Below are 7,637 nucleotides of genomic sequence, written 5' to 3'. Positions count from 1 at the left end.
CAGTGCTGGGGAAAAGACCAGCTTACGTCTGAATGTTTAGTCACAGAAATTAATCTGTCCTTCTGACTCTGGCAAAGAGAATCTAAGTTCTCAAAACCACTAGGCATTGCCTTTTTTTTTTTTTTTTCCTGAAACTATTTCCTCTATTTAAAGGTCTTAGCTGGAAGTCTAGTCCTTCAGCCTCTAAGCAAGACTGTCCCTGTTGGATTTAATTTCCTTGACCCTCTCTCGTCTGCTGCACCCACACCCATCTCTGAAACTCAGCGGAACTCTATAGAGAAAATAGAAATTGCAGATATACCAAATTTTCTTTTATGCTCCAAACACCAGCGTCCCTCCTCTGTCTCTTCCTAGGTGAGTTGGGTCCCTGGGGGCGGGAGTATAGGATAAGTTTCCAAGCTTTTAGCAATCAAGCATGAGCTCCCTTGGGAAGGTGGGGGGGGGGGGTGTTCCAACTTTTATTCACAGATCTGTTCAAAATGGGGAGACAGGAGAAGCTTCAGAGGTGTCCTCACAGAAAGGGGAAGGCAAAATTAAGTGAAATCAAAACAACTGCAAAAAAAAAAAAAAAAAAAGGACTAATGTTTGGCACCACAGTGTCATGTCTTTTGATCAGGAAACCAGTTTCCTTTTTTTTTCTCAACAGTGCTCCCTGAAATCCTCTGGATGTCCAAAAATTCAGGTCCTTTGTCCCACGCACCCTTTGGAAGGGAAGGCGGGGTTGCTTGTGTGAGAGAAAATACAGCCCATCCATGGAATAGGAACTCGAAGACGGTGGCTCCCACCCCGGCTGCACTGGAGGGGAACCTGCCCACATGCATGGCTCAGAGGGGCCATGCATAGATACCTCAGGGCAGACTCGGTTTCGAATCTATTTTTACAGTGTTTTCAGGCTAGGAGGTAGATGTGTATGTGTGAGGGTGAGGGTGGGAGTGATGGCCAGGGGTCTGCGAGGGTCTCTTGTTTGTACACACCAGTTTCAGTAGCAGGAAGTCAGAGACGTGAAGGACAGGCCTGGGTGTCAGTTTTTTCAAATAAGGCTCAATGGTACCTTTCATGCATTTTCCAATGGAAAAATTCAATCAGGGAGTTTTAATCAAAAAAAGAAAAGAAAACAACAACAACAAAGATTAGGGTGCATCGATCTTCTCACTAGAGAGCCCCCCTCTCCCCTCAAGAACTGAGCCCATTGCTACCTACACTCCCACCTTGGGGTGGTTTTGAGAACCCTAGCCCATTTTTAGTCGCTTGTGTGTGAGAAGGGGAAGATTGGCAGGGAGGGTTTGTGGGCAGCTGTGGGGGAGGCCACCATGGTGGAGGCTGGGAAGGGGAGGGATCTGTCTCCTCCACCATGGCCTCCTGCCCTTTGGCCTTTTGTGTTGTCATTGGTACCCAGCTTTGAAAGGAAGATCTGACAAGGTTTTTCTCAAAATGTGTGTGTGGGGGGGGACAAAAGACTTTTTCTATGTACCCACTTTTGTCTCATTTAAGTCAGAAGCAGAGTCCAGCCTCCCCATCTATGGTGCCCCCAAAGCACCCCCTACTTTGTCTTTTTGTGCTTTACTCCTAACCTTCTTGATGATGGGAAGCACATGACCTTCCCCTCCCGCACCCCGGGAAGTCCCTTGGGTGACAAGTCACACAGAAGTGACTGGACTCTAAGCATTTAGTGTTAGGAAATAGTCACAGTTTTGCTCCCACATAATTAGACATTTTACCTTCAGTAGTGACTCCCACACCAGCCTGGTCTCCCCCAGCTGTACCCCAGACAGCACATAATGCTATGTACCTACTGACACTTTGCGATCACAGGTGGAAAAGGGGCCCCATTCCTACAGCAGACCTCCTTTCCTGTGCAGTGGGATTCTCTAGGCAGTAGAGACCAAATCGGCATTTCATTCACTCCAGGACCAGGGGTTAGTTTGTTTTTAGTGCTTGGGGGTTTTTTTGTTTGTTTTGTTTTTGCTGAGATTTGACAGCCAAAATGTACTTAAGGCCAGGTGACAAGGGAACTTGGATCCTGCGCCCTCCCTCATTGCAATTAATTGGCAAAATCCCATTGTCCATCTACTTTGACTCCATTTTGAGACATCACCTCCATGGCACCTCCCTCCCCCCCACGGGTGAGCGCGAACCCAGTCCCTCACTACCACAAATTACGCAGTCGAGTTTCCCACATTTGGGGAAATCGCAGAGGTCAGCACATCCTAAGTGCAATGGGTGAGCCTCGCCCTGGGGAAACCACCTCCGTGATCACTCCATGGTACCTTTGATTTACTAAGCATATCTAATGGCTGATTCAATCTCTAATCAGCCCCCCCCCCCCGTTCCCTCCAATGAGCCGGGGACCCTCCTTTGTCAGGCAGGTGGTACTCCTACAATCTGAACTCTTAATATTTTATAAACATAAGACCTCTTCATCACTCTTCACCACTCTTAGGAAACCCCTATACGCCCAGGCGTGGAGGAACAAAGACCAGTTTCCTTCACTGATGAAGCCTCTTTTCTATAAGTCACCCCAGATGAACCTGAAATTAAAGAACCACTGTAGACAAGGTCCTGGGTCTGTGGGGACTCTTGGAAGCCTAACTCATATGAAACCTTCAGCGCTCTGAGAGATAAAAGGGCAGATCTTTCCCTGAGATCCATCATAATTGGGATCTGTGTGGGGTGGTGGTGGTTGGGTGGGGGGAGATTCCTAATGGCTTATAAGGAATGGGAAATACCATTCGACTGAGTGCTGAGACTAAAAAGACATTCAAACAGCATTCTCCTATTTGTATTGTGAAAAAGAAATTCGTTGGAGGAGCTAAGTGGGTCTAGAAAACCGTTAAAGAATAGGACAAGGCCTGGCCTGGCCTAGCAAAGGGCAGAGGAGAAAAGGGTCAAAAGGAACTAGGTGGAAGGCTTTTATAGGAAGGGGGGTGGGACAAGGCAGCAAGCTCCTTGGAGTTCATTGGATGAAAGGAAGACCTCTGGGGAGAGTGATTGCTCATTGGCTGAACCGCCCTGTTCCCATTGGCTGAGCTCCTTTGCTGACCCGGAAGTCTCCCTTCCAACTGGGGTCAACGGTTGAACCGTTATTTAACTGACTGGCCTTCTTGCTGGGGCGGTTAGATGCTGGGCCTCTGCTTGGAAAAGTCGCCTTGACAGGCCTTCCTGGCTTAACCTTTCCTTTTTGTTTTAATCCTCAAGGGTTTTTGTTTGTTTATTTGTTTGTTTTCCTCTTCATATTTATCACCCTGACCCTTCCAGGATTGATGCCTATCCTTGCCAGGCCCTATCCAGGGCCCACCTTTCATTATTGCATCTGTCAGAAAGTCAGGAAGTCAGGAGTCTCTTGAGGGAGAGAAAAGAGGACAGGGAGGGGAAGGCAAGAGGAGAGGGTGCACTTGTGAGTGTCCCAAAAGGAATTCTCTGGGCAGTAGGTTCAGCTCCTACAGGCAAGCACGAGAGAGGAGAGATGTGGAGTCAATAAGCAATCTCTTGAAAACACTCTCCTCTCCAGAGCCAAGAAAGGGGAGGAGGCGGTTGGTTAGGTCAGGACCCTTGCAGGAGGGATTTTTGAGGATTGGAAATGGGAAGTTTGAGGGCTTGGGGTTGGGAAAGGCATCCCAGAACTGGGGTGCTCATGGCTTTGCAGGATTGAAGCGATGCAGGACCCTGCACTCGCCAGTGGTTCTTTCTGGTGGACAGGCTGGGCACAGTGGCTGGAACCATTTCTCTAGGGAGAGTTGAGTTAAAAAAAAAAAGTCCCCACCATGTTGTCTTCTCCTACCACAAGATGCCTGTGAAGGTCAAGTTTTTCTTCATAGTAAATCAGAAACTTCCAACCCTTTTCTTTTTAAAACAATTTTATTGAAATCCATGGTGATGGAAAAAGTCCTTCCTAGTTGGGTTTCAGATATACAACGGATCAGGGTCAACCCCGTCACCAGTGCTGATCTTCCTCCACCAATGTTCCTCGAGTGCATCCCATATCACACCCCTTGCCCCCACCCCACCCCACCCCAACCTGCCAGTATCACAGGCCCATTTTAATTTTTTGGGCCACACCCGGTAACGCTCAGGGCTTACTCCTGGCTGTGTGCTCAGAAGTTGCTCCTGGCTTGGGGGACCATATGGGACACCGGGGGATCGAACCGCGGTCCGTGCAAGGCTAGTGCAGGCAAGGCAGGCACCTTACCTTTAGCGCCACCGCCCGGCCCCCACAGGCCCATTTTAAGTGAAGTTTAGATTCCTAAAGTTTGGGTCTTTTGATACCATTGTGGTTGACTTGGGCTTGGATATTTAGCTCTGTTATTTATCTACTCTAATGAACCTGAGACTGCTTAGTCCCCATCATTTTATATTTGTTTTTCTCCTCCTCCACTCAGTTTCTTTCCTTCTCTGTGAGCCATGGGTGTTTGAGACAACTCCCATTTAGACCATTGCATTTCTGGGAGCCATGGGTGTTGGAAACAACTCCCATTTAGACCACTGCATTTCTTCATGCAGTTATTCTAAATACCACATGGAAGTGAGATCATTCTGTCAAAACCCTTTCAGCCTTGAGAGGTAGAAGATTTCAATGGTGGGACCCCTATGAGTTGTAGGAAGTTTCCTGGGCTCTCTGGGCTCTGTCCAGCCACTACCCTATGTGGTCTCTCTGTGTTGGGAGGTTTGAAATAATGCACTAGAATGCATTATTCATAGAGATGGGCAAGACCCCCATCACAGCCTGGACACCTTCTGGTGTGCTTTCTCACCTCCCCTCAAGGCCAGTGAACTGATCCCTTCCTGCCAGTCTGTTTCCCTCCTGGACTTCGCTTCCTTTTTAAGGCACCACAGTCAGGGGTCTCTTTTAGCTCGTAATAGTGAGAAACCAGTAAACACTGATAGTTTTAGTTGTAACGGGGTTGTCCATGCCCTGCCCAAAAGAATACTGCTGCAACGATGACGTCTATGATGCCTATGTCTTCAGTTTTCTTATAGTAGTGCCTTGAGCTCTTCTGCCTAGGCTGGAGATGGTGCAGTCCATTCCTAGTTTGATTTTGCTCAGTTTCTTTGAGGGCATCATCACCCCCAATGGGTTACTCGCCTCAGACCCCACTCCAGCTGTCCACAAAAGGAATTGAAGTACAAAGCACTGGTGTGAGAAAGTCCGAAGGCCTTCAGAGTGTGTCTGGGATGTAGCCTAGTCTCTAGAGAACAAAGCACTCAACTCTACTCCCCCGTACCCCTAAAGACTGTCCCACTCAGAGAGAAATGACCGCTGTCTGTTTCCCCCCATAGAGAAATGATTGCTGTCTGTTCAGGCTCCCCCTGCGTGGGATGGGGAAGCTCCAGCCCGAACAGGCTTTGGGGGAAGGGGGGGGCACTGACAGGAGGGCTGAGTGACAAGGCAGCTCCTCTGCACGGGGCCTACGAAGTCTGGGGGTGTCTCCTGAGGGGGAGGCAGCCTCTGAAGAAGAAAAGAGCTGTCAAGGAGAGCTGACGGCAGGTGGGGGGGAGTGGGGGAGCCCTTGGAGGGCAGAGAGAGGCCATCTCAAAGCAGGGTCAACCCAACCTGCCCCTCAGAGAAGGCGCTGTGGTGTCAAGTAATGTAGTTCCAAGTCGAGTAGGGAATGAATTATGGAGCATGTGTCTTGAAGGGACCGGCTAGCTCTGGCTGTTTGGTTTGCAAGTTGGTATGGCCAGTGATGCTTGCTGTTGAGACCTTGGTTTGAGACCACTATGAACTCCCAGGCCCTCTTCTCCTCAACTGGGCCAGAAGGAGGGCACAGCTGGCCTGGGGTGCTCCAAATGCGGAGCCTCTGCTTATGTCCTCTTGTTCTCTTGAGGGTTGGAGGGACTCCAGGGAGGGTTCCGCTAAGGGCTTGGTCTAGTGGTGAAGACAACCGAGAGCCCACAACCGAGGGCACACCCCACCCCATACTTGAATTCTCCCCCCTACCCCCGACTATATTCTGGGTGATATTTAGGGTCTCTGGTCTCTTTGATTAACAAGCCCTAAATGCAAACCCACTTGACAGTAAATATGGAGTGAGCCCTGAAGAGGAGAGGCCCCTCTACCACCACCACCCACAAATTGCTCTGATTGGCCTGTGGGAGAAGCTCAGTGGGGGACACTCCCATTGCAATTGATTCCCTGAAGTTGGGGAGCCCAATAGGTTGATCCCAGGGGAACCCACTTGCCAGCTACAGTCTTGGTGCTTTGGCATCACAGGCCATTCCTGGCTGCTCTGAGGCCCATGCCCGTCTCAGGAGTAGCCATGTTGGGTGTCCACACTCAGGGCCGAGCAGCATAGATGTAGCCAGGCCAGCTGAACCTTCCTGCAGATTCCTTTCCTCTCTGGGCTTCAGAGCCTTAAGGGGAGGCAGAGATGAGAGTTCAGCTCCCAGAGGATCTGAAACAGGATCCACCCATGTCTATAGTCATAGAAGAGTAGCTAGGGGAGGCGGGGCAGCTCACTCAAGGCCCTCAGACTTTGGGTGTTATGCCGAAACCTGCCCCTCATAGAACTCACTGTGATTTCACGCTGAAAGATGTCCTGGGTCTCAGGAGATAGGAGAGTGGGAAGGGGGCGTGCCTGATAACAGCTGTTTCCTCATCATCTCAGGGTTCAACCTGGTACCTCTCATGCCTCCCACCCCCTTATTCGTCACTCATTCCATCCTCTGCCTTGTATTGAACCACATTCTCAGCTGGGATGAGCTAGCACGAGAGAATGGTGGAGGACCTGCTGTCTTGGAGAGGTCTCAGCCCCACACACCCCAGTTTGTACTAGGACTGTTTTTTGGTCCTGGTATTTAGACTCCCAAGTTGCTAGTTTCTTCACATCAAATAGATGGTACTATTTGGAGGTCCCTGGGGGATGCTAAGTGCTCCCCACTTTTGAGATATAGCCTCTGCTGTGTGACAGTTCCGGGGATTGGGGGACAGCAGGGAGGGGTCCTTCCTCGAGAGGATGAGGACTGATTCTTGGGTGCGAGTTGGGGCAAGGAGGCCCTGGGCTCTGAGCAGCTCTGAGCAGCAGCCGGGCCACCTCTTGTCTTGGGGACAAACCATGAATAGGGTCAACACAGCAACCCACGGTCAAGTTGAAGCCTCAAGAAGTTGACAGGCATAATATGGTCTGTGTGGGAAGTGGGGGTGAGGTCTCCATATATGGCCCCTCAGTGAGTTGGTTTTTTTTATTTTTATTTTTATTTTTGGTTTTTGGGCCACACCCGGCGGTGCTCAGGGGTTACTCCTGGCTGTCTGCTCAGAAATAGCTCCTGGCAGGCACGGGGGACCATATGGGACACCGGGATTCGAACCAACCACCTTTGGTCCTGGATCGGCTGCTTGCAAGGCAAACGCCGCTGTGCTATCTCTCCAGATCCTGTTTCTTTTTTGAGTTGGGGAAATTGGCTGACACTCCACAGCACTCAGGTTTCACTCCTATCTCCTTGGTCAAGAATTACTCCTGGCAGGCTTGGGGGACTCATAAGTTACTGGGGCAATTGAACCTGGGTTGGCCACATGCAAGGGCAAATGCCTTCCCTGTGCTCTTGCTCTGTGACCTCGTAGCTAGTGTTGACCCCACCCAGGGGACCGGCTGCCCTTACCTAGGTCATAGCCATGCTGAGGTAGTCTCTGGGTGAGAAAGATA

The 7,637-nt window shown here is 50.2% G+C and overlaps 1 non-coding gene across 1 annotated transcript; it reads right to left on the bottom strand.

Moving 5' to 3' along the window:
- Positions 1-2,118: 2,118 nt before the first annotated feature.
- On the bottom strand, positions 2,119-2,285 carry LOC125996954 (U1 spliceosomal RNA). Its single transcript, XR_007491603.1, has one exon. It is a non-coding gene; the product is annotated as a U1 spliceosomal RNA (small nuclear RNA).
- Between the last annotated feature and the right edge of the window lie 5,352 nt (positions 2,286-7,637).

This window comes from Suncus etruscus, chromosome 18, assembly GCF_024139225.1.
Source record: "Suncus etruscus isolate mSunEtr1 chromosome 18, mSunEtr1.pri.cur, whole genome shotgun sequence".
Classification (NCBI taxonomy): domain Eukaryota; kingdom Metazoa; phylum Chordata; class Mammalia; order Eulipotyphla; family Soricidae; genus Suncus; species Suncus etruscus.
The sequence above is the reverse complement of the archived record's forward strand: the minus strand, read 5'-3'. Positions and strand labels throughout refer to the sequence as shown.